Source organism: Ambystoma mexicanum, chromosome 3q, assembly GCF_040938575.1.
Source record: "Ambystoma mexicanum isolate Mex_15411 chromosome 3q, UKY_AmexF1_1, whole genome shotgun sequence".
NCBI classification, from domain to species: domain Eukaryota; kingdom Metazoa; phylum Chordata; class Amphibia; order Caudata; family Ambystomatidae; genus Ambystoma; species Ambystoma mexicanum.
Window position 1 is genome coordinate 594,592,282 of NC_090926.1, and position 27,222 is coordinate 594,619,503.

At 49.1% G+C, this 27,222-nt stretch overlaps 1 protein-coding gene across 1 annotated transcript in view; it reads right to left on the minus strand.

The window, feature by feature from the left end:
• MGMT (O-6-methylguanine-DNA methyltransferase) overlaps positions 1-19,758 on the minus strand; it is a 307,544-nt gene extending 287,786 nt beyond the window's left edge. The window contains exon 1 of the transcript XR_011305081.1: positions 19,173-19,758. The gene's annotated coding sequence lies outside the window, so the exon portion shown is untranslated. The remainder of the gene's footprint in view (positions 1-19,172) is intronic.
• Positions 19,759-27,222: the final 7,464 nt, after the last annotated feature.

Sequence of the window (27,222 nt, forward strand, 5' to 3'; positions counted from 1 at the left end):
TATCACAAGGACAGAAGCTTTGCCTTTAAAATGACTATATTTGTCAATGGGGTCTGAGTAAGTATTTTTGTCCGATCCAACCACTTTATTCTCATGTTATCTTTTCACTGCTAGCACGTCCCAAGGCACCAATGGTAGCAACCACTGGCACCCAATGACCAACTTGGTGTCCCGTCATTTCCCCCCCATCACCTCCACTGTACAACGATCCATGCCACCTGCCTTTTGCCACAACTGCTGCACCCACCCTACCTCTGCACGTTCTCCACACAAGCGCGTCACACCACACAACGCTCGTATAAATCTACAATAAACAAATACAGCGATGGATTTTCAGCACACACAGCTACACTTACTCCAGTGATACCAGGGTGACTACAAGCTGCATTCCCTCTATTGATAGTGAGTGGCTCACAACTGCACTCACTACAGTGGCACCCGAGTGACACACAGCTGCACTCACTCCAATGATACCAGAGTGACTCACAGCTGCATTCAGTCCATTAACACCCAAGTAACAAACGGCTGCACTCACTCGATTGATTCACAGCTGTACTCACTTCAGTGATACCTGAATTGCTCAGATCTGCACTCACCACAGTGGTACCCGAGTAACACACAGGTACACTCACTACAATGATACCAAAGTGACTAATAGCTGCATCCACACCATGATACAGGGGCGATTCACAGGCGCATTTACTCAGAGCGCTCAGGTTTTCCGTAGTCATGCGTGAGAAGGCAGTCCAGACCTGTTTTTACCTGGAATTCTAGGGAATTGAAGTTTTCCATCTTTGAAATCAGAAATAAAAAACGAAAAGTTCCAGAACTCAATGGGGAAAAAATGGGACTGGATGGATAACTGCAAACTCACTGGCTGACTGAAGTCACAGCTGATCAAACCACTAAAACAGAAGTAACCCACAAATACTCACACTAGTGCCCCCTCCCTCACCTTCCACAGTAGTGCCAGAGTGCCTCATAGCTGCGCTCACTCGTCCCAGTGATTCTGAGGGGACTCGAAGCTTCCCACACTCTGCAGTGATTTACAGGAGCTAGGAATATACCAGCGGACCCCCGCCTTGAAGGCAGGCATCAGCTGAAGGCTGACTACTACCCCAGTGCTGCTCCAAGTTGGTTTGGTCAAAGTATGCAAAGAAGCTGCCTGTAAATTCAGCTCAAGCCACACTAGCACTCACCCTAGCGTCCGTTCCTTACAAAAATAAAAAGCACCTCTAAAAAATAATAAACAAACACACACACAATTTTCCTGCTCCGGTCTCCTCGACTCTTTGGAAGGCGGAGGGCATTGTTATTTGAGGCCCTTACCTTCTCCTGGCCGGTAGCCTACATTTCCAGGAAAGAAGCAGGCCCAGGAACAGCAGCTGAGGCCCCCGGCCCAGCCCAGGCAGGCATCAGCTGAAGGCTGACTCTCTGCACATGGGAAGGAGCGAGGCCGCCGCCAGACCCTGGGCTCCTGGGTCCAGGATCCCTGGGCTGAAGGCTCGACCAGCGTCCATCAAGCGAGATGTAGCGGGCCCAGCTGGGAAGCCTTGGATCCTGGTCCACCACGCAGCTCACTGCTGCAACTTGTGGCGGGCACTGGAGGCGGTCGCGGAGAGCAGAGTCTGTGTAATATAAAACACTGGGAGGGAGCAGGCCAGGCTGAGGCAGCCCCGCCCAGCCCTGCTGCTCCCTCCCAGTGTTTTATAACACTGACTGCTGCTGGCGCCAGGGTGTCGCGAGCCGCGGCAGTTGGCCGCCGGCCCGCCGCATTTATCAAAGAAAGGTAACACTTCAGTGTTACCTTTCTCTGCATCTGCGGTGGGCCGGCTGCGGCGGGCGCGGGGCTGCAATTGCAAAGGATCTGTAAGTTACTTACTTACAGATCCTTTGCAACTTGCATCTGTGCGGCAAGGCAGAGGCCCTGGGGGTTGGTTCCTGAAGTGTGAAGCCCAAGCCTGGGCCGAAACCGGCCCGCGTGGGCTTCAGGAACCGGCCCCCAGGTCTCTCGCCATGAGTTTACATCAGCCACGGGCCGATTGGCCGACGCCCCAATCCGACCCTGGTTGACAACTCTGGTGACTTCTTCCGGAGAGAAAGAGGCGAATGAGGAAAAGGAGGAGGGAGGAGGGTGAGTGGTCAGGAGAGGCAAGGAGGGTATGGGTTAGAAGAGTGCATGACAAGGCTGCTTGGTAAGTCCTGGATTTTGGAGGTGAAGTGAGTGGCGAGTGCATTGCAAAGGGCCTGAGAGAGAGTAGGGCAGAGGATACTGCGGACAGTTGGCAAGTTGCCTGCAGATTTTTAAGAGTTCAGCCATGTTGTTGGACACACCAGATAACTGTGCCTGAATGTGGGCCCTTTTTGGCACAGATAGAGTCTGTAATGCCTTTGGAGCAGGCGGCAGGCCAGTCTGTCAGAGGGTGAACCTGAAGTTTGCCACTTCCGTTCTGCAGCCCTGCACTTACGTTTTTGGTCTGCAAGTTCAGAGTCATACAAGGTGTTACGCTTGGAGGCAGGTTTCAGGCGGATCCTCGTGACTGGGGCAAGGATGTTAAGGGTGTTGGTAATGAAGAGATAGAGGTTGCTGAAAGCAGATTCAGAAGTAGAGTCTGAGTTGGGTGGGCAAGGGGGAATGAAGATGGAGATGAAGGCAGCAGCTGACACTCGTTTGATCAGACGGATGTTTGTGAACGAGGTTGGCAGGGCTTTTGGAGGAGTTGTCTCAGGGCCATAGGGACCCAGGTGGGAGGAGAGAAGAGAGTGGTCTAACCAAGACGGAGGGGTGACCTGAGGAGAAGAGAGAGGGAGGTTGGAATGGTTGATGACATCCAGCTTGTGTCCGGCAGAGTGGGATGGACCAGAAGGAAGAATGGAGAGGGATAGGGAGGTGCAGAGGTCAATGAAGATGATGGATGCTGCGCATGGGGAGTCCAAATGGATATTAAAGTCACCCAGGAGTAGCAGGTTGGAAGTGGTTGAGAGTAAAGAGGAAGAGAAAACAGCCCACTCAGAGAGAAACAGAGAGGAAGCACCTGGAGGCTGGTAAATGGTAGCAATGGTCAGGGTGGTGGATTGCGAGATGACCAATTTGCATACTAGGCTCTCAAAGGAGAAATAGAGATTAGTGGGTAGGATGGAAGAAGGAATCCACTCAGGGAAGATTAAGGCAACCCATCACCAGCCTGGTGAGGTCGAGGCTTGGAGGTGATGCTAAAGCCGTCAGGTAAGAGTGAGTCAAAGGAAGTGATTGAACTGGCATTGAATCTCATCACAGTGAGTGCAAGTATGGCAAGGTCAGTGTCTTTCAGGAGAAGGCAGATGTCAGCAGAGTGTTTGTTGGCTGAGCGTACTTTGAAGGTCGCCAGGTTGAGATGATTTTTGCCTTTGAAAGTTTTTTGAGGCGGAGTACAGGATCGTGGTACTTCAGTCAGAGGTGGCAGAGCAGAGGGGGATATAGGTGGAGAGGGAGGAGAAGGAAGGAAGTTGATGAGAGATGGCAGGATCCGGTCAAAGAGAAGGAGGTTAGCCTGAGGAGCTTGAACCAGGATTGTGCCTGTGAAGTAGACATTAATGCAGCAGCGAGATGAGAAGAATCCCGCCAAGAGGACTTCCCACTTGGTGCCACCAGTAATGGTAGTGGAAGAGTAAGGGGAGAGAGTAGAGATGAGATGATAAATCCATGCGGGGAGAGAAAAGGATGTCAGTGAAGATTTCTCTGGAGGATGCACTGACATAAGTGGCTGCAATTGGGAGGTCAGGGTTTGCAGCAAGGATGACTTTTTTATGCTTTTTCCGTCCAGATTTTGTGAGAGAGGGTGGCTAGGTGATAGTGTAGCAGTTGGAGTAGATTGGAGAGTGCCATCTCAGAGCAAGAGGAAGGAAGCGAGAGGCAGAGAGATAAAGAGGGAGGGGGTGCTGCAGTGCACAGTTCTGACCTTAACTCACAGGCGGCCAAGTGCATGTTAAGAGTAACAGTGGCAAACAGTGCAGGATGCGGGCAAACCTAAATACTATTTTTTTAAACAAACAGGCGTAAGCAAGGCAGGTAAAAGGATATCAGTGAAGATTTCTCTGGAGGATGCACTGACATATGAAAGGTTGCATTTGAAAAGAAGCGAAGTATTATTTTTTTACAAATGCAAGCACTGCATTATGGGTGTGGGGGGGATCCAAGAAATACAGAAACTGGTGTTTCGCAGGATCCCAAGGGTGCTAAGAAGTGGAGTGTTAGTACCTGGCTACCCATAACAGACCACGCCGCCCGCCACTGAGAAATGGGATCCCCCCTGCACGGATGAAGTTTTGGGGGAGTGCACATGCAAAGCATGACCACATCTCCACAAACAGAAAGGCAAAGGCTCCAGCATCAGAAGGAGCTTGTTCTTCTCCTCCCAAGACGTGGTAGCCCCGCCCAGACTCAGGATATTCACACCCGAGGAGGCTGGGTGGATATAACCCTGCATGGTAAGAGCCCCAGTGGCTTGCCAATGCGCCCCTGCCAAGCCTTAAGGAGGGGCCGTCCCAATGAGGAATGCACAGTGCGCAATCGTTGCTTGAGCCAAATGTACACACACCCTGGGCCGTTTTCCAGGCTCAAATGCTCCAACAAATATCATGGCAGCCGGGACTGAAGAACTGCAAGGGGGCTTGCACCATCGCGAGTGATGGCAATCAGTAAGGCCCTCAACCAAAGCAAAGCAAAGCACACTGTGCTCTGCCAAGTTCCTCATCTCAACTCTTACCATAAACGGACAGCAGAGGGCGCGCATGCTTACATTTCAGCTAAGCGAATCGCAATTCCATATGCATACAAAAGGAGGTAGTGACAACACAATAATAAGGTGGATGTGTATTCACACTCTTTTGCCGTTTACCACTATTCATACCAATAGTGTTTTCCCCACTGGGTGTGGATGACGCAAAACCTAAAAAGCGGCGTGGTCTACCGCTCCAATTAGATGTACTTGCGGTCTTGCGGCAGCCCCTTCTGCTCAATGGGAAGGGGGGGAGCGGGGGGGGGAAGGGGAGTGGAAAGGTAGCCTGCTTTGAGTCCTAGATAACACAGACACGGGGCCTTATTACACGCTGGGCATGCCTTCTCCGAAAAGTACCTCATGCGGTAAATGCAGGGACCCAATGCCGCCATTCTGGGAATCTTCGCCATTGCAACGTTCCTGCGAGCAGGGCAGCGATGGACTCGGACTTTCCAAAATACTCTATCCTCATCCTTGTATTTTGTGCCATTTTTTTCCCTCAAATATATTTCCAATCTCACGTAAAGGATGCAGAGGGCCGAAAGCAGTCGCTGTTTATACAACTTCCGCACATATTTATTAAATGCCCAAAAAAGAGAAGTCTGCCCCTTGTGTGCAGTACAGTGCAAAGATGATGAGAATCACAGATGGCCACGTTTTCACCCCTTCTGTTGTCCCTAAGCAATCGAAGGGAGGTATCGAATGTTAAGACTTCAGGGGAGTTCTTAAACTAGTTGCTCCTCCTCTTGAACAAAGGTAAAAATTAGAGTTACAAAATGTGGTAGTTCCCCGAGGCCCCCAAACAGACGGTCAGGAAAAACAGAGAGCATTTCCATGGGGAAAGCCACCCCCCGCCCCCCCACCAACCCTGAGCATTGCAGCCCCTGGCTGTGTACTGCATGTCTCAAAATCACCCAGCGTATGCCAAGCCCCAGTCCATCCTGCTCAGCAGGCCCAGCCCGAGCAATTAAGACACATGCCCCCCACCAACCCTGAGCATTGCAGCCCCTGGTGGGTGTACTGCATGTCTCAAAATCACCCAGCGTATGCCAAGCCCCAGTCCATCCTCCTCAGCAGGCCCATGTCACAAGTGCTGGGATATAACGGAGATTCCTCCAAATCAGATCTGTCTATGTCCTCCTCCCCTTTCTCCTCACCTGTTTCTTCCAGAAGATTTCCTCGTCTGTAGGACTTGTCTTTTGGTCTTTTCTTCTTTGTGAAGAGATAAGGTCGTCCGCGGGAAGAAGCCACCCTGATTCCCTGATAAACAGGAAAACAGCCGGCCCCGTCCCGAAGATGCCAGGAAGAGAGGAAAAAAGCAGCCGCTTAAAAAACCTCTCGCCGGATGTTGTAGATAACAAATGCGTGCTGGAGGAGTTGACTGGAGAGTCCGGAGTGCAGGTGAAAGGCAGGAAAGTCTTTCTGAAGCAGTCAAGCTGTCGTATTTGAAGTTGTAGCATGAGAAGCCCGGGAAACCCGGGATGGAGGAAAACACACCACTGCCAGAAACCGGAACGAGATCCGGAAAACAGGAAGGACTAGAAGAGCCCCGAAAGGCACGGGAAATCTATAGAACGGAGTAAACAGGCAAAAAGGAAGGGAAGAAGCAGTAGAAAGTATCACTGCTTTAGTTACTGAGAAAACCAGGTAGTAGGGGAAGTACAGGAAACACAGTAGCACGGCAACAAGCGAAAGAAACAAGTTGCAATGCACAGAGCCCAGAGAGGGGCGTGGTTAAATACGGAAACAAGAGAAAAGGCTAGACCGATAAACCAGGAAGCGGAAGGAAAAGTAACACAGAAGAAAAAGACTAGACCGCCAAACCAGGAAGTGAAAAGAAAAAACACACGGAACATCTAATGGCGCCGCCAACGCCAAGCCTTCCATAACCGCCAGCGGCCACCAAAGGAAGGCGGCATGACAGTATGCCCCCTCCCAAGTGGCACCCCCCCCGGTTTACCCGGGAACAGACGGTGAAACCGCTGAATCAATGCTGGAGCGTGAACATGAGACACCGGTTCCCAGGAGTCCTCTGAGTGCGGATATCCTTTCCAGTGGATGAGATACTCCAAGCGACCCTGATGATAGCGGGAGTCCCGGATGGAGGCCACCTCATACTCATCAGAAGGAACCACTTTGGGAACCGGATCATGCGGCAAAGTGCGAAGGTAGGGATCACTCTTGTATTCCCTAAGGAGGGAGGAATGAAACACCGGATGGAGACGGTGCATATGTTTCGGCAACTGGAGACGAAAGGCCACAGGATTGATCTGGCGTAGAATAGGGAAAGGACCCAGATAGCGAGGTGAAAGTTTAGAGGGGTGTAGCCAACGAGGTAGAAACCTAGTAGACAACCAGACCTTGGTGCCCTTACGCCATGCCGGAACCGGCTGGCGCTTAAGGTTGCAGTAAGATCGGTACTGGAGACTGCTAGCTCGCAAGCAACTCGTGGCAGACTTGTGGGCATCCGAGATACTGGTAAGTAGGGCATCAACAGATGGAGTTGTAGAAGGAAGAAAAGAGAGAGAAGGAATAAAGCTGGGATGGAAACCATAGGAACAAAAGAAAGGACTGAGACCAGTGGCACTGTGCTCTGCATTGTTATAGGCAAATTCTGCAGTAACCAACAGACTAACCCAATCGTCCTGTTGGGCATTAGCGAAACACCGAAGATATTGCTCCAGAGTGGCGTTCGTTCTTTCTGTCTGTCCATTGGTCTGAGGGTGGAAACCGGATGACAAAGCTCGTTCCATACCCAGTCTTTCACAAAGTTCCTTCCAGAACTTCGAGGTGTACTGAGATCCCCTGTCAGAGATAATCTTGTCCGGGATACCATGTAGGCGGAATATTTCCCTGGCAAACACTGCCGCCATCTCGGCTGCAGTAGGAAGGCCCGCCAAAGGAGTGAAATGTGCCATCTTGGTGAAGCAATCGACCGTCACCATGATGCATGAACAACCTTCCGAAGGTGGCAGATCCACGATGAAATCTGTAGAAATAACGCACCAGGGTCTCTTCGGAAGGTCCTGTTGTTGGAGAAGCCCTATTGCCTTTTGAGTGCTGTACTTTGATCGACAACATACCGGGCATGACTCGATGTAGGTTGTAACTTCTTTGGCCATCCCAGGCCACCAGAACCTGCGAAGAAGCAACTCCAAGGTGTTCTTTACACCTCTGTGTCCCGCTGTTGGATCATCATGGCACCATTTTAAAGCCGACTGACGGGAGATACTGTCTGGTAGAAATAGTCGTTGTTGTTGAAAACATAAACCACCTTGCATGGATAGATCCTTCGGAAGAGGGTTAGTGGATCGTGTGACCTCACGGACTCTGTCCAGAAACGAATCCACAGAACAGATCACTTTAACGTCTGGTAACATGAGGTTGGGTAATTCCTTCAGAACCCTGTCTGGTACTGGTCTTCTGGAAAGGGCATCAGCAAGTATGTTCTTGGAACCTGGTAAGTAAGTAAGTACGAAATCATATTGGGAGAAAAAATGTGCCCAGCGAGCCTGACGTGAGTTGACGCATTCCATCTTCTGCAGAATCTTAAGATTTTTATGATCTGTTCTGATCTCAAAAGGATGAGTAGCTCCCTGTAGGAGATGTCGCCATTCTTCGCATGCGGATTTCATGGCCAGAAGTTCTTTTTCAATCACCGAATAATGTGTTTGACTGTCGTTCAGTGTTTTGGACATGTAGGCAACGGGATGTTCTAGCTCCCCGTGTTCCTGTAGGAGAGCTGCTCCAATTGCTGCAGAAGAGGCGTCAGTCTCCACAATGAATCTTAGATTCTGATCTGGTTGATGAAGTACCGGGGCAGAGCAGAATTCCTTCTTGAGAAGTTGGAAAGCCCGGTTTGCCTCAGAGGACCAGGAGAAGGGCATGGATGACTTCTTTAGCAACCTTGTAATGGGAAGAACTCGATCCGAGAATCCTTGGATGAATTTGCGATAAAAATTGGCTAGACCTAAAAACCTTTGGACGTCTTTGATGGTATGGGGTGTTGGCCATTGCAAGATGGCGTCGGTCTTAGCGGAATCCATGCGAATACCTTCTGAAGACAGGATAAAGCCAAGATAGTTGACCTCGGAGACCTGAAAAATGCACTTGTCAGCATTGGCCTTGAGTAGATTGTCTTGCAATCTTTGAAGGACTTGGTGGAGATGTTTAGCATGAAGTTGAGCGTTTTTAGAATACACCAAAATGTCGTCGAGGTAGACGACAGCAGAATGAAAAAGTAGATCGGAGAAAATGCGGTCCATGAATCTCTGAAATACAGATGGAGCATTGACAAGACCAAACGGCATAACACAATATTCATAGTGTCCGAAGGGAGTGCGGAAAGCCGTCTTCCATTCGTCACCGGATCGTATCCTCAAAAGGTGGTAGGCTCTTCTTAAATCAATCTTAGAGAAGATCTTCGCCCCTTGAACAGCATCTAGGATGTCTCCGATAAGTGGCATGGGATACCTATCTCTGAGAGTAACTTGGTTAAGACCTCTATAGTCGATGCAAGGGCGAAGTTCATCGGAACCTTTCTTTGGAACAAAAAAAAGCGAAGCCCCAGCAGGAGAAAACGAAGGTCGGATCAGGCCATGATGTGTATTAGCATCCAGGTATTCTTTAAGTGCTTTCTTTTCCTTAAGAGAAAGAGAAAACATCCTTCCAAAAGGTACAACAGCATTGGGCTGGAGAACGATCTGACAGTCCTCTGGTCTATGAGGTGGTAACTTCTGAGGACCATCGTCCGTAAATACCTCCTGGTAGCGGAGATATTCTCTGGGAATACTGTTTACCTTAAGTGCCTCTGAACTAGAGTCTAATTCCGGACAAACATGAACCGTAGTATGTTGGGTCTGTGAGGAACATGAACTACGACAAAAGGCTGATGTAAAGGACAGTTGATTCCTTGTCCAATCTATGGTCGGATTATGCTTCCGAAGCCACGAGACTCCCAGGATCAATGGAAAATGTGCAGCTCGGATGAGGTCAAATTGAATGGTCTCGTTGTGATGTAGGATCTTCATCTGCATAGGAGGTGTAGTATGAGTGATAAGGCCCGAGCTGAGTGGTCTACCATCTACACCCTCCACTTTTAGATCCTCGTCCTTTTGCAAACGGTGAATGCCAACCTTTTCCGCCCAAACCAAATCCATAAAGCAACCGGCAGCACCACAGTCCAGTAGTGCCAAAACCTCAAAGGACTGCTGAGAGAGGCTTAACTCCACTCCAACTACCATCAGACGATTGTCTTCTACTGTGGACGGCGTGGGTGTGACCGATAAAGAGACGAAGGGACCAGGTAATCCCCCTCGGTAACTTGCCCCAACTAGTTCCGAGGACTGGCGTTTCCCGAACGTCTGGGAGGCACGTTAGGACAGTCTCTAAGTATATGTTGATTGGATCCACAATACATACACAGGTTGTGATCTCTGCGTCTTCTTCTTTCTTCCGGGGTGAGTGGCCCTCGGGTAGTTCCAATCTGCATCGGTTCCTCTTTTGACGTACAGGTGGGAGAGGAGGGGGGTAATCCAGGATCAAGTGTAGCAGGAAATCCACGTTGTTTTCGACGTTCAGACCGTCGTTCTGAGATGCGGAAGTCCAGCTGAATAACAGTTGACCACAGATCGGTTAAAGTAGCTGGTCGGTTAACCCTTGCTAATTCATCTTTGAGTTCCTCCCTTAATCCTCTCCGGAAGATGGTGTACTGAGCGTTCTCTTGCCAGCCTGCGTCAGCAGCCACCCGTTTAAAACGGGAGATGTATGTCAGCAGGTCCGTACTTCCTTGTCGGATATCCAGTAGCTGTTCGCTGGCGACTGCCGCAGATTCTTGCCTTTCAAAAGCCGTTTTGAAATGGGCGGTGAAACCGGCATAATCTTGGAGTAAAGGGCTGGCACCGGTCACCAGAGGGGTAGCCCAAGAAAGGGCGTTACCCGTAAGGTTAGAAATTAGAAAACCTATACGGGCTGAGTCTGAGGCATATGCTTGTGGTCTGAAAGTGAAATAGATTATGCATGCCTCCATGAACTCTTTGAATCTAGCCGGAGAGCCATCGTATTTACCGCAGGCTAAGGGCATGGGAGGCAAATCACTCCGGGACTGTTCGAAGTGATCGACACGCTGCCTCAAAGCAGTGTTTTCGGCTTTCACAGCCTGTAATTCTAACGTCACATTCTGCATTGCAGCGAGCAAATCTTGGACCTGTTCCGGGATAGACATTGTGTTCTCTTCTGGGCGTTGCAAACTGTCACAAGTGCTGGGATATAACGGAGATTCCTCCAAATCAGATCTGTCTATGTCCTCCTCCCCTTTCTCCTCACCTGTTTCTTCCAGAAGATTTCCTCGTCTGTAGGACTTGTCTTTTGGTCTTTTCTTCTTTGTGAAGAGATAAGGTCGTCCGCGGGAAGAAGCCACCCTGATTCCCTGATAAACAGGAAAACAGCCGGCCCCGTCCCGAAGATGCCAGGAAGAGAGGAAAAAAGCAGCCGCTTAAAAAACCTCTCGCCGGATGTTGTAGATAACAAATGCGTGCTGGAGGAGTTGACTGGAGAGTCCGGAGTGCAGGTGAAAGGCAGGAAAGTCTTTCTGAAGCAGTCAAGCTGTCGTATTTGAAGTTGTAGCATGAGAAGCCCGGGAAACCCGGGATGGAGGAAAACACACCACTGCCAGAAACCGGAACGAGATCCGGAAAACAGGAAGGACTAGAAGAGCCCCGAAAGGCACGGGAAATCTATAGAATGGAGTAAACAGGCAAAAAGGAAGGGAAGAAGCAGTAGAAAGTATCACTGCTTTAGTTACTGAGAAAACCAGGTAGTAGGGGAAGTACAGGAAACACAGTAGCACGGCAACAAGCGAAAGAAACAAGTTGCAACGCACAGAGCCCAGAGAGGGGCGTGGTTAAATACGGAAACAAGAGAAAAGGCTAGACCGATAAACCAGGAAGCGGAAGGAAAAGTAACACAGAAGAAAAAGACTAGACCGCCAAACCAGGAAGTGAAAAGAAAAAACACACGGAACATCTAATGGCGCCGCCAACGCCAAGCCTTCCATAACCGCCAGCGGCCACCAAAGGAAGGCGGCATGACAGCCCAGCCCGAGCAATTAAGACACATGCCCCCCACCAACCCTGAGCATTGCAGTCCCTGGCTGTGTACTGCATGTCTCAAAATCACCCAGCGTATGCCAAGCCCCAGTCCATCCTGCTCAGCAGGCCCAGCCCGAGCAATTAAGACACATGCCCCCCACCAACCCTGAGCATTGCAGCCCCTGGCTGTGTACTGCATGTCTCAAAATCACCCAGCGTATGCCAAGCCCCAGTCCATCCTGCTCAGCAGGCCCAGCCCGAGCAATTAAGACACATGCCCCCCACCAACCCTGAGCATTGCAGCCCCTGGCTGTGTACTGCATGTCTCAAAATCACCCAGCGTATGCCAAGCCCCAGTCCATCCTGCTCAGCAGGCCCAGCCCGAGCAATTAAGACACATGCCCCCCACCAACCCTGAGCATTGCAGCCCCTGGTGGGTGTACTGCATGTCTCAAAATCACCCAGCGTATGCCAAGCCCCAGTCCATCCTCCTCAGCAGGCCCAGCCCGAGCAATTAAGACACATGCCCCCCACCAACCCTGAGCATTGCAGTCCCTGGCTGTGTACTGCATGTCTCAAAATCACCCAGAGTATGCCAAGCCCCAGTCCATCCTGCTCAGCAGGCCCAGCCCGAGCAATTAAGACACATGCCCCCCACCAACCCTGAGCATTGCAGCCCCTGGCTGTGTACTGCATGTCTCAAAATCACCCAGCGTATGCCAAGCCCCAGTCCATCCTGCTCAGCAGGCCCAGCGCGAGCAATTAAGACACATGCCCCCCACCAACCCTGAGCATTGCAGCCCCTGGCTGTGTACTGCATGTCTCAAAATCACCCAGAGTATGCCAAGCCCCAGTCCATCCTGCTCAGCAGGCCCAGCCCGAGCAATTAAGACACATGCCCCCCACCAACCCTGAGCATTGCAGCCCCTGGCTGTGTACTGCATGTCTCAAAATCACCCAGCGTATGCCAAGCCCCAGTCCATCCTGCTCAGCAAGCCCAGCCCGAGTAATTAAGACACATGCCCCCCACCAACCCTGAGCATTGCAGCCCCTGGCTGTGTACTGCATGTCTCAAAATCACCCAGAGTATGCCAAGCCCCAGTCCATCCTTCTCAGCAGGCCCAGCCCGAGTAATTAAGACACATGCCCCCCACCAACCCTGAGCATTGCAGCCCCTGGCTGTGTACTGCATGTCTCAAAATCACCCAGAGTATGCCAAGCCCCAGTCCATCCTGCTCAGCAGGCCCAGCCCGAGCAATTAAGACACATGCCCCCCACCAACCCTGAGCATTGCAGTCCCTGGCTGTGTACTGCATGTCTCAAAATCACCCAGCGTATGCCAAGCCCCAGTCCATCCTGCTCAGCAGGCCCAGCCCGAGCAATTAAGACACATGCCCCCCACCAACCCTGAGCAGTGCAGCCCCTGGCTGTGTACTGCATGTCTCAAAATCACCCAGCGTATGCCAAGCCCCAGTCCATCCTGCTCAGCAAGCCCAGCCCGAGTAATTAAGACACATGCCCCCCACCAACCCTGAGCATTGCAGCCCCTGGCTGTGTACTGCATGTCTCAAAATCACCCAGAGTATGCCAAGCCCCAGTCCATCCTTCTCAGCAGGCCCAGCCCGAGTAATTAAGACACATGCATCTAAAGGGCTTCTAATACACACTTGAGAGGACTGCATCACAACAACAGTGAAACGAGAAAAAAGAAATGACAGGGGCTTAGCTAGATGCAATGCAGCACCCAGCCTCCGACACACCGCCCGTCTCCTAGGAAACAGACAAACAGGATTAGGTGTGATTGGTCAGGCCCTTTGTGCCTCGGGGCAGGGTGAGGACTTTCGGTTTAAATTAAAAACAGTGTTGGCGCAGTGGCCCATTTCTTATCCATGACTCACCCGAAGAGAATAAGGACTATGACGAGGAAGAGGGACTGCGCGGTCATTCAAAGCACTGACTCGTGACAGCTCAGTCACCATTGCTCAAACACACTGAGCTGGCTCGTGACGCTGTGCTTTGCTCACTGTTCTCACGGCAGGATCACCGCAATTAACTGCGCGCTTCAAGGAGCTCTCCGCTATTCCTCTTGCAAGTATGGGGGCTTTGGCAATACATGATGTTATGAAAATGAGGATCGAAAGCAAAGTGAACCGGGTGCTCTATTCTTCACAATGCACCCCACGGCGTGTATACTGTGACGTGCACAGATAGACTGCATTGTGAAAACGCCTCTATTGCAGTGGCGGCTGGGAGGGGCATGCATGCTTTCTCCGAATTGTCCCGAGCAAGCTCAGTATACCGCCCGAACAAACTTAGGGCGGTTCTGGGCGGTCCTCACCTCAAGATCACCTTCAAAGTAATAGGTTGGAATAGTTAATTTTACAGCACACATAAATACATGTAATGGAAAAATCCAATAGATGTCAGATCACCAACATGAGAGGAGATAGGAGCATTATGCAAAGCATTTTCATGATCTGTGTGCCCACAATGTATGACCGCATTGCCGTGTAAAACATACTTTCGTGATGTCGGCGCTCACAATATATGCGAGCATTGCCACGGTAAACCACATTTTAAAGTCACTAGTGCTCACAATATATCCTGGCCCTGCCCTGTAAAATATATGCACATGGTAAGTGCCCCAACTAGTATTGCCTAGGCTTCTGCAAACGTGCAAACATGCATGCTCACTCTCAGCAACTCACTCGCACACCATTCCCAACCAGCATTGCCTAGACTTCTGCACGCATGCAACAATGCGTGCTCACTCTCAGCAACTCGCTCGCACACCATTCCCGACTAGCATTGCCTAGGCTTCTGCACGCATGCAACAATGCGTGCTCACTCTCAGCAACTCGCTCACCATTCCCAACTAGCATTGCCTAGGCTTCTGCACGCATGCAACAATGCGTGCTCGCTCTCAGCAACTCGCTCGCACACCATTCCCAACTAGCATTGCCTAGGCTTCTGCACACATGCTCACTCTCAGCAACTCGCTCACACACCATTTCCAACTAGCATTGCCTAGGCTTCTGCACGCATGCAACAATGCGTGCTCACTCTCAGCAACTCGCTCGCACACCATTGCCAACTAGCATTGCCTAGGCTTCTGCATGCATGCCCCAATGCGTGCTCGCTCTCAGCAACTCGCTCGCACACCATTCCCAACTAGCATTGCCTAGGCTTCCGCACGCATGCGTGCTCTCAGCAACTCGCTCGCACACCATTCCCACCTAGCATTGCCTAGGCTTCTGCACGCATGCAACAATGCATGCTCACTCTCAGCAACTCACTCGCACACCATTCCCAACTAGCATTGCCTAGACTTCTGCACACATGCACACTCTCAGCAACTCGCCTGCACACCATTCCCAACTAGCATTGCCTAGGCTTCTGCACTCATGCAACAATGCATGCTCACTCTCAGCAACTCACTCGCACACCATTCCCAACTAGCATTGCCTAGGCTTCTGCCTGCATGCCCCAATGCGTGCTCGCTCTCAGCAACTCGCTCGCACACCATTCCCAACTAGCATTGCCTAGGCTTCTGCACGCATGCGTGCTCTCAGCAACTCGCTCGCACACCATTCCCAACTAGCATTGCCTAGGCTTCTGCACACATTCAACAATGCGTGCTCACTCTCAGCAACTCACTCGCACACCATTCCCAACTAGCACTGCCTAGACTTCTGCACACATGCACGCTCTCAGCAACTCGCTTGCACACCATTCCCAACTAGCATTGCCTAGGCTTCTAAACGCATGCAACAATGCATGCTCACTCTCAACAACTCGCTCGCACACCATTCCCAACTAGCATTGCCTAGGTTTCTGCATGCATGCCCCAATGCGTGCTCGCTCTCAGCAACTCGCTCACACACCATTCCCTACTAGCATTGCCTAGGCTTCTGCACGCATGCATGCTCTCGGCAACTCGCTCACACACCATTCACAACTAGCATTGCCTAGGCTTCTGCACGCATGCCACAATGCGTGCTCACTCTCAGCAACTCACTCGCACACCATTCCCAACTAGCATTGCCTAGACTTCTCCACACATGCACGCTCTCAGCAACTCGCTCGCACACCATTCCCAACTAGCATTGCCTAGGCTTCTGCACGCATGCAACAATGCGTGCTCACTCTCAACAACTCGCTCGCACACCATTCCCAACTAGCATTGCCTAGGCTTCTGCATGCATGCACCAATGCGTGCTCGCTCTCAGCAATTCGCTCGCACACCATTCCCTACTAGCATTGCCTAGGCTTCTGCACGCATGTTTGCTCTCAGCAAATCGCTCGCAAACCATTCACAACTAGCATTGCCTAGGCTTCTGAACGCATGCAACAATGCTTGCGCAGTCTCAGCAACTCACTCGCACACCATTCCCAACTAGCATTGCCTAGGCTTCTGCACGCATGCCACAATGCGTTCTCACTCTCAGCAACTCGCTCGCACACCATTCCCAACTAGCATTGCCTAGGCTTCTGCACGCATGCACCAGTGCTTGCGCGCTCTCAGGAACTCGCTCGCACACCATTCCCAACTGGCATTGCGTAGGCTTTTCATGCATGGAACAATGCGTGCGTGCTCTGAGCCACTCATTCGAACAGCATTCCCAAATAGCATTGCTAGGCTTCTGCACCCATGCAACAACGCATGCACACTCTAAGCCACTCACTCGCACACCATTCCCAAATAGCATTGCCTAGGCTTTTGTACGCATGCAACAATGAGTGCACGCTCTCAGCAACTTGCGCGCACACCATTCCCAACTAGCATTGCCTAGGCTACTGCATGCATGCAACAACGCTTGTGCGCTCTGAGCAACTCACTAGCACACCATTCCCAACTAGCATTGCCTAGGCTCCTGCACGCATGCAACAACGTGTGCGCGCTCTCAGCCACTCGCTTGCACACCATTCCCAAATAGCATTGCCTAGGCTTCTGTATGCATACAACAGTGCATGCATGCTCTCAGCAACTCACGCACACACCATTCCCAACTAGCATTGCCTAGGCTTCTGCACGCATGCAACAATGCTTGTGCGCTCTGAGCAACTCACTTGCACACCATTTCCAACTAGCATTGCTTAGGCTTCTGCACGCATGCAACAACGTGTGCGCGCTCTCAGGAACTCGCTCGCACACCATTCCCAAATAGCATTGCCCACGCTTCTGCATGCATTCAACAACGAGTGCACGCTCTCAGCAACTCGCTCGTACACCATTCCCAACTAGCATTGCCTAGGCTTCTGCACGTATGCAACAACGTGTGCGCACTCTCAGGCACTCGCTCGCACATCATTCCCAAATAGCATTGCGTAGGTTTCTGCACACATGCAACAATGCTTGTGCACTCTCAGCAACTCGCTCGCACACCATTCCAAACAAGCATTGCCTAGGCTTCTGCACGCATGCAACAATGCATGCGCACTCTCAGCAACTCGCCCGCACACCATTCCCAACTAGCATTGCCTAGGCTTCTGCACACATGCAACAATGCATACGCACTCTCAGCAACTTGCTCACACACCATGCCCAACTAGCATTGGCTAGGCTTCTGCGCACATGCAAAAATGCATACGCACTCTCAGCAACTCAATCGCACACCATGCCCAACTAGCATTGCCTAGGTTTCTGCACACATGCAACAATGCATATGTACTCTCACCAACTCACTTGCACACCATTCCCAATTAGCATTGCCTAGGCTTCTGCACACATGCAAAAATGCATACGCACTCTCACCAACTCACTCGCACACCATTCCCAACTAGCATTGCCTAGGCTTCTGCACACATGCAACAATGCATACGCACTCTCAGCAACTCACTCGCACAACATTCCCGACTAGCATTGCCTAGGCTTCTGCACGCATGCCACAATGCGTGCTCGCTCTCAGCAACTCAATCGCACACCATTCCCAACTAGCATTGCCTAGGTTTCTGCACACATGCAACAATGCATATGCACTCTCACCAACTCACTCGCGCACCATTCCCAATTAGCATTGCCTAGGCTTCTGCACACATGCAAAAATGCATACACTCTCACCAACTCACTCACACACCATTCCCAACTAGCATTGCCTAGGCTTCTGCACACATGCAAAAATGCATACGCACTCTCAGCAACTCACTCGCACAACATTCCCAACTAGCATTGCCTAGGCTTCTGCACGCATGCAACAATGCATGCGCACTCTCAGCAACTCACTCGCACACCATTCCCAACTAGCATTGCCTAGGCTTCTGCATGCATGCAACAATGCGTGCTCGCTCTCAGCTACTCGCTCGCACACCATTCCCAACTAGCATTGCCTAGGTGTCTGCATGCATGCAACAATGCATGCGCGCTCTCAGCAACTCACTTGCACAACATTTCCGACTAGCATTGCCTATGCTTCTGCCCAAATGCCACAATCCGTGCTCACTCTCAGCAACTCGCTCGCACACCATTCCCAACTAGCATTGCCTAGGCTTCTGCACAAATGCCACAATCCGTGCTCACTCTCAGCAACACGCTCGCACACCATTCCCAACTAGCATTGCCTAGGCTTCTGCACGCATGCAACAATGCATACGCACTCTCAGCAACTCACTCGCACAACATTCCCGACTAGCATTGCCTAGGCTTCTGCACGCATGCAACAATGCATAGGCACTCTCACCAACTGACTCGCACACCATTCCCAACTAGCATTTCCTAGGCTTCTGCACACCTGCAACAATGCATACGCACTCTCAGCACCTCACTCACACAACATTCCCGACTAGCATTGGCTACGCTTCTGCATGCTTGCAACAATGCATGCGCACTCTCAGCAAATCTCTCTAACACCATTCCCAAATAGCACTGCCTAGGCTTCTGCACACATGCCACAATCCGTGCTCACTCTCAGCAACTCGCTTGCACACCATTCCCAACTAGCATTGCCTAGGCTTCTGCACACATGCAACAATGCATGCACATTCTCAGCAAGTCGCTCATACACCATTCCCAACTAGCATTGCCTAGGCTTCTGCACGCATGCAACAATGCATACGCACTCTCAGCAACTCACTCGCACAACATTCCCGACTAGCATTGCCTAGGCTTCTGCACGCATGCCACAATGCGTGCTCGCTCTCAGCAACTCGCTCGCACACCATTCCCAACTAGCATTGCCTAGGCTTCTGCACACATGCAACAATACATATGCACTCTCAGCAACTCGCTCGCACACCATTCCCAACTAGCATTGCCTAGGCTTCTGCACACATGCAACAATACATATGCACTCTCAGCAACTCACTCGCACACCATTTTATGCTTACGTGCCTGCTGCCTCATTCGCCAGCCCGGTGCTTCTGGTCTGTCTCCCGGCATCCAGCTTCAGATCTAGGCCCAGGAACCAGGAAGCAATGGGCATGTGCCTTTTCTCATGCCCTGGCCTCGGAAAACGTGACACCCCTAATCTTTCAATGAGCTAGAGGGGCACACTTTCTCCATGCCGGGACCCACCGAGGGGAGCAGTATGCACAGCCTTGAATGGACCATTGGGCGCGCACGGCTTTACAGGTTTCCTGAAGGGAGAGAGGGTGTGTTCGTCTGCTTTTCTGTGCCTGCTTTTGATTTCTTGGTCCGCCGGTGCTGCTTCCTTCATAACGGATGCAATGGGTGGTGGGCATCGCCCATACGCCCGTTTTGGGTGAGCTGCCCCAGCTGTACTGTATAAATCAAGTTGCTTAAAGAATCCTCTGTGCCCTTTGCTTTACATTTGCAATGGCAGCTTTGGTTAAAATGTTTGCTTGAAATGGGCTCTAAGGTAATGAGCTCAGAGGCCTTCCCAGTTATCTCTTTGTGTAGATGGAGCGCTCCTGTCATAGGCCATGGCTTCGCAGATTGCATACTAACTAACTCTGTCAGCAGCAATAATGATGTTAGTTTCAAAGCCATCTGGTCCCCAAGGCAGACACTCAAAATTCTGCTCCATGGTAACAGTCCTCCTACTTTTCAACAAATATGCAAATATGCCAGCCTCAATGTTCTTTCTCATTCTCTTCTTCGTCTCCCTTCTCTGTGTGCTCTCCCTCTTCCAGGGCTAGTCTGGGCATAACATTGGCCTGGGCACCGATGAAAAGGTGGCCCACAGTCGCAAAAGGCAATTCATTCCTTTTGTAACAGACTGTTTCAATATTACCCAAGGGGAAGGTTTTTGATAAAATGTGATGCAAATTGTGCAATTTAACGAATGTTGATTCAGCAACACTGGTCAAACCTACACAGCGCTTAGTCAATTAGCTTATCAAACTGGCCCACATTGGTTAAAAAGTGGGCCGCTTTGACCCAAAAAAAATGGCCTACATTAGTATTTTGCGTTTCTGGTTCGGGCACTGCCCTGTTGTCCTATAGGCCAGTCGGTGCCTGCCCTATTCTGCTCTGGTCTTTCCCCTCTTCCGTTCTGACCCTCCTGTTCCCCCATCATGTCTCCCTCACATAATCTCTTTCTTTCTTTCTTTCTTTCTTTCTTTCTTTCTTTCTTTCTTTCTTTCTTTCTTTCTTTCTTTCTTTCTTTCTTTCTTTCTTTCTTTCTTTCTTTCCGTGTCATTCCTTCCTCCCGTGTCTTTCTTTCACTTTCTCTGACAGAATTTTAACAAACTCACCTCTGACACAGTCTCTCACTTGCAACTACCTATTTCACCACCAACACCCCATGTCTTAAACTTTAGCTCTCCTGTCCCCACACACGTGCATACACTCGCGCACGAACACACACACGAGGGCATTGGCATTGTAAACAATTCAAGGTCTGGGTCGACTGATGAATAGTAGCAGTGAAGTGACATTAACATATTGCCGAACTATCAGTGGAACAAAGAGTGGCAAAGGTGCCCCAAGTAGCGTAGTGGGGCTAGTGGGATAAACATTTTTAAATAAGTGTTTGAAATGCTGCCTTTTACAAAACAATTGCTAAGAAAACAGTATAAAAAGGATACAATATAAACCTGGTTTGCTAGGTTTTACATGAAATATAACCCGACAGATGCCAGGTCACCAACAGTAAGACAAGCATTTTATAACCTTTCCATGATGCGTGTGTCCACAATATATGCCAGTGTTGCCATTGTAAATCACTTTTATGAAGTTGCACTAATATATGACAACATTCCTATGATGCATTTCTTTCATGAAGCTGCAATCACAATCTATGGCACCATTGCCACTGTAAATTACTTTCATAGAGCTTCATCCACAATATATGCCAGAATTGCTGTTGTAAATAATTGCCATGAATCTGCATCACAATGTATACTAGCATTGCCACTGTACATAACTTTCATAATGCGGCCATCCTCCCCAGCTAAACAAGCACATGCATGCATTGTGTTTGAGAGTGCGCCTGCACACACCCAGCCACATTCCCATACACACTTCCACTAACATACACATACATACACACATGCCCATGGTTTATAGTGACTTTTTCGAATGCCATATTTTCGAAATGGCATTTTGTCGGCACAAAATTGGCGGAATTTTTTTTTTTGAATGTTTTATTTTCATTTTATTTTTTTAATGGGGGGTTCCCCTCGATCCCGTTTTTTTTTATTGACACTTGTTTTTACTTACGAAACACAAAAAACATAAAATAAAAAATAATATATTCGGAAAAAAAAATTCGGCAAATTGTTTTCGACAAAATGGTATTTCGAAAATATGTTTTCGAAAATATAACCGGATACCCATGCCCAAACCAACGCTCATGCTGCATTACATTCAAACATGCATGCCGATATATTTTTTGGACAGGTTCAGCAACAGGAAGTGGCCTGGAAGAATTGGAACACATGGAGTCCTGGGGCACTGGGGGTCCAGTGTGCTATGCTGGTAAAGAAAGTGCTCTTTTCTACAAATGGCAGATCTGCAGGAGGCAGTAGGCACACACCAGAATTGGAGGATTGCCTCCCAGCTCAGCTACTTGCACCCCCCCCCCCTCGCCCCTGCCTCTACCTCTTTTAGCTTTTAATTGACACACCTCAGTTACTCTTACCAACAAGCACATCGTGCTTATTTTGCACAAGCATCTCTGCTCATTGTGATACTTTTCGTTTTCTTTATGCACGCATTGTTAAACTCTCATTTAAGGGAACTGGGCACTTTGCTTTTCTCACTTATTTCACAGAAACACCACAGTTCTCACATATTGTACACTGTCACCTCTAATGTGCCCTGAGCGCCGTCTTCTCACCACCATCTCTCCCAGTCTAAGGGCCTCACTATGAGCAATAAAGACATTTCCTTTGAATTACCAGTAATTAGCATTACTGCATGCGGAAACCCGAAGGTCTCCTCCATATTAGGAGCACGGAGCCCTACCGGCAGTAACACATGCAGATTTTCTGACCTACCCCACGCAGCATTTCTGAAACTCGGAATGTTATGTTTTGTCACCATGTTCATCTCTGTTTTGGGAATGGAAATGTATGGTAGGGTCACGCTACCATGCAAAGTAATGCAATGTCCCTTCTGTACATTATACAGCAAAGGTGAGTGAAAAGTGAGCATGAGAGATACCCCATTGTTTCTCCCATTGGGCCTCTGCAGCATATTTCTGTTCATTAAGTTGAAGGGATACATCAGTGCACCCCTTTACTTAAAAGGCAAGCCGCCTCATTACGAGCACAGTGAATATGGTCAAATGTGGCGGTAGTAGATTTATTGCCATATTGGGTTGTAGTGCATATTCCAACAATTCCGCTAAACTCGAAATGTGGCCCAAAATGCCTTAATTTAAAAAGAAAAAATTTTATTTAGTTGTGTTACACTTGAACAACAATATACGTTTCACAGTAAATAGAAAAGCTGAGTAACATAAAATAAGAAGTCAGAAAAAAAGCTGAGAAAAAATACATATTAGTACCCGGTGAGAGTCAAGCAGAATGCAACAAGCATTTTGATTGGCTCTCACCGGGTTCTTACCTGCTGGAGAATAATTCGATTCTCGGCAGGGATTCCAGCCGCCTTGTCCTCGGCACGGGGCGTGGCAGCCCCTCAGCCAATGAGGAGGCTTGAAGCGGGGCCATCCCCGCTCTGAGCCTCCCCAGGGCTGAGAGGGTGCCTTCACCGCCCGCCGGGGACTCGGGTAAGCTTTTTCTTTTTCTTTTTTTCCCTCTCTCCATCCCTCCCTCCTTCCTCCCTGCCCTCCCCACCCAACTTACCTTCTTACTCCAGCGCATCCGTTCCCAGTGGCCGCCATGGAAAGGGAAAACGGACCCCGATTTCCCTTTCCCGGCGGACATTTTCTTGGTTGTTTTTATTTTTTTTCTGTCTCGAAATGCTGCAGCGTTTCGGGAAAGAAACAATTGCTTTTAGTGCCCCGGTCACGCATATATTGCGGGACGGGGTACTAATAGCAATATGACCCTCATGGCGGGGGCATTACCTGAGTCGGTAATGCCCCCGCCGTTGGGTCATATTGCCTAAATAAAATATAGCATTTAAGAAGAGTACATCACAAGAAAGGCACATCCTTAAAATACACATAAAAAATCTACCATAAAAAGATGAAAAAACACATCAAAAAGTACATAGAGTAGGAAAAAACATGGCGTAATATACGTGTCAAGTCATCTAAGACCTCCTAGCAGAACAATGATTCTCTAAAATACAGAATTGATACATTTCATAAGGATTCAGTTAAAACTTAATTTAAACACTTGAAAAAAAGCACAACACACATCTTCAGTACAGAGTTTTAAGAATGTTTACAGCGAAAAGCATTTAACAAAATCTAATAAAAGCTTATTGCCTGCAAATTTGATGCTCCTCTAAAAGTTTGTGCCATTATTCCTCTGATGAGCAAATGCTAAATTCATTCAGAAAACGCCCTGAATACAATTGTCACACCTCACTTAATTTCATACAATCCTCCACAAGGTTTAAATTTCCAAGGGATCTTGGCAAAAGCGACACATCCTTAAATTCCTTGCATTTTTATTCTTGGCGGCCAAGATTTCATTTGTAGGTAAAAGTTTTTGTCATGAATGGCCGGGTTCGACCCTTCTGGACTTCATGGTCCTTGATGCACCGCAGCATTAACTCTGCAACCCATCCAAAATGGCAGCCGACACAGAACTGCGGCGGTCTAGCCTTTGCGTGCACTCGCCAGCTTTCTAGAAAACCGGCACGCCCCCGCAGCTCCGTGCATCTCAACTCTACGAGTTACTAGACGTGTTCGAGTTCGCTCCCTGTGTATCGTACATTCTATCTTCTTTCACTCCTCGAACCCCCTTCTATTTCTTACCTTTCATTATCCTCCTTCCTGGAGTAATCACCATTGTTCCTGGATATTCGAACGCTACCGGCTTGGCAGCCGGCTTCCACGCTGGAACCCGAGGACTCGTGTTCCAGCTTATACAAGTCACGGTCGGTGAAAAAGAAAGAAGCCACGTCCCGGAAGAACGTCAACAAGGATAAAAAGGTGAGAAAGAAGGGAGCTTCTGACAGATTGAGACACCCAGAACCTGATACGGAAACTGATATGGAAGCGGCAGTCCAAGACCTCATGAGGGGCATGCAAGAATGAAATACTAAGGTTCAAAATCTTAAAGCCGAAACTGCAGCTTCAAAACAGCTGGTCGTATCCCGGGATTCCGCAGTCAAGGAAAGCATTCTGCTTGGCGGAGTTGTGGAGAAGTATGATGGATCTTCTAGGTCCCTACGTTCATTCCTTGATTCATGCTTAGTGCACTTCACTTTCAAACCCGACTATTTTTCAACACCACGAGCAAAGGTTGGATTCATGATATCCCACTTAACGGGTAATGCATTAACCTGGGCTACTCCCTTGGTTAATTTTGGAGATCAGCTTTTGGATGACTACGAAGGATTTGTGGATACCCTAAAAGCCATGTTCGATCAACCTGAGCACGTCTACAGCGCACAAGAAAGACTTCTTGAATTTAAATAAGGGAGTCAGGACATGCTCTCTTGTGTCACTCGGTTCAAGCAGCTAGCCAAAGAAGCAGATTGGTCGCAAGAAGCCAGTTTCACTTTCTTCAGAAGAGGTTTAAACAATGACGTTAAGGATGAGCTAGCCAGAGTGGCTCGTCCAGGAACCTTTCAGGCCCTTATGGATCTTTCCTTGCAGATAGATTTCAGGATCCAGGAGAGAAAGGCTGAGAAAAGAAAGGTGAAAACCTCCCCAAAGACACCCACTGAATACTTAACTACCAAAGAGACCATTGCTCCACGAACCCCTGCTCCGGAACCCATGCAACTAGGTGCCTTTAGGGGGCCAATTTCTCCACAAGAAAGGCTCCACAGAATTGATACTGGTCTCTGCATGTACTGTGCCTCTGACAAACATTTGGTCAGAGACTGTCCTATAGCACCACCCCGGTATTCGGGAAACGCCAGCTCCCGATCCTAAATGGAGCACAGCTTCGGGAGAGAGATGCCTGCTCCGCATCCATTCCTTCCTTGAATACTCCTGGACAGAACCCCTTAGTACTTCTACAAATTGTACTGACATCTACAGAGAATGAATCCTTTCCCATCCTGGCTCTCGTGGACTGCAGTGCCACGGTGATTTTCATTGATCATGAATGGGCCACCGCTCATGGGATTAGAAGAGAGCTCAAAGAAGTGATCCAACCTGTGAGGGAATCAACAGAAGACCTTTGTCTTCAGGTCCTATTACTCACCAAACAAAGGAACTACACTTATCAATAAACAACCACCAGGAAAGAATACGGTTTGACATCGTAAAGGCTGCCCACTATCCCATGGTACTAGGCATGCCCTGGTTACAGAAGCACAACCTTTACATCAATTGGACAGCAGGTACCTTGTTCCTTGGCTCTGAGTATTTTATGTCACACTGTTTATGTCAGGACACATTCCGGATCCCTCTAGTAAACTCTCAGAACCATGAATCATCCTCCTTAAGCGTGTCCAACATTATCCAAGTACCGGAAACTTACCAGGCATTCTTCGATGTATTTTCAATAGACATTGTTCAAGCTCTTCCACACCACAGACCTGAGGATTGCGCCATTGAAACGGACTCTTGTTATATTCACCAAACTCGACCTTAGGGGTGCTTACCATCTCATTAGAATTAAGGAGGGTGAGGAATGGAAGACGGCCTTTAGAACTCCTTTTGGCCACTTCGAGTATTCGGTCATGCCCTTCGGTCTTGCCAACTCTCCTGCGGTATTCCAACAGTTCATGGACAGGGTGTTCTTGGATATGTTGTTCCTTTTAGACCCTCAGATTCATGAAGAGCATGTTAAGGCAGTTCTATAGCGATTACGAGAAAACAAACTCCTGGCCAAACCTCAAAAATGTTTATTCCATACTCAAACTGTTCATTACCTGGGTTTTGTGCTCAGTCCTAAAGGAATTGGAATGGACCCTGGCAAGATAGATTCCGTACTTTCGTGTCCGGCGCCTACCACTATGAAGCAAATACAATCCTTCTTGGGACTTACAAACTTTTACAGAAAATTCATTCCTACATTTTCTGCAATTGTACAACCCATCGTGGCTCTTTTAAAGAAGGATACACCATTTGTTTGGTCTAAAGAACAAGAGAAGGCCTTCCAACATCTAAAAAGGAAGTTCATTGAAGGTCACTGAATAGCCCAACCCGACATAGATCGAATCTTCCTGGTAGAAACCGATGCTTCTGACTATGCAATTGGGGCAGTCCTAAAACAAGAATTTGAGGACAAGATGGAACATCCAATTGCCTACCTATCCCGTACCTTGACCCCAAGTGAATGCCATTACTCAGTCCTGGAGAAGGAGCTTTTGGCAATCCGACAAGCATTCACTGATTGGCGTCATTTACTCCTGGGAGCTAAATATCCAGTGCAAGTACAAACAGATCATTGGAACTTACAAGTATTACAATCTCTGGAGTGCAGAAACAGTCGCCAGGCCCGTTGGGCCTTCTTTTTTGTGCAGTACCAGTTTCAGATCAACCACCTTCCCGGAATCAATAACATCGTTGCTGACGCCTTGTCCAGATGTCCTGACTACAAATCTGTGGAGGTCAGGGCATTTCCCAAGATGTTTCCAAAAACTGTGTCTGTGGCACAAGCTAATTGCCTCCTGGAAGACATCCATGCCCATACTCCTTCCTCAGATCTCTGGAAGGAATACACCCAGAATAATCATTGGAACTTGAATACAAAGAATGGCTATCTCTTCAAGGATCAACGACTGGTCATCCCTACACAAGGACTGAGAAATAAGGTCATGAATCTCTGTCATGATACCTTTCATTCAGGACATCGAGGCATCACTACTACCCTTCAGCTCATACAGAGACAATTTTGGTGGCCAAGAATGACCACTGACATAAAGGACTACATTCAAT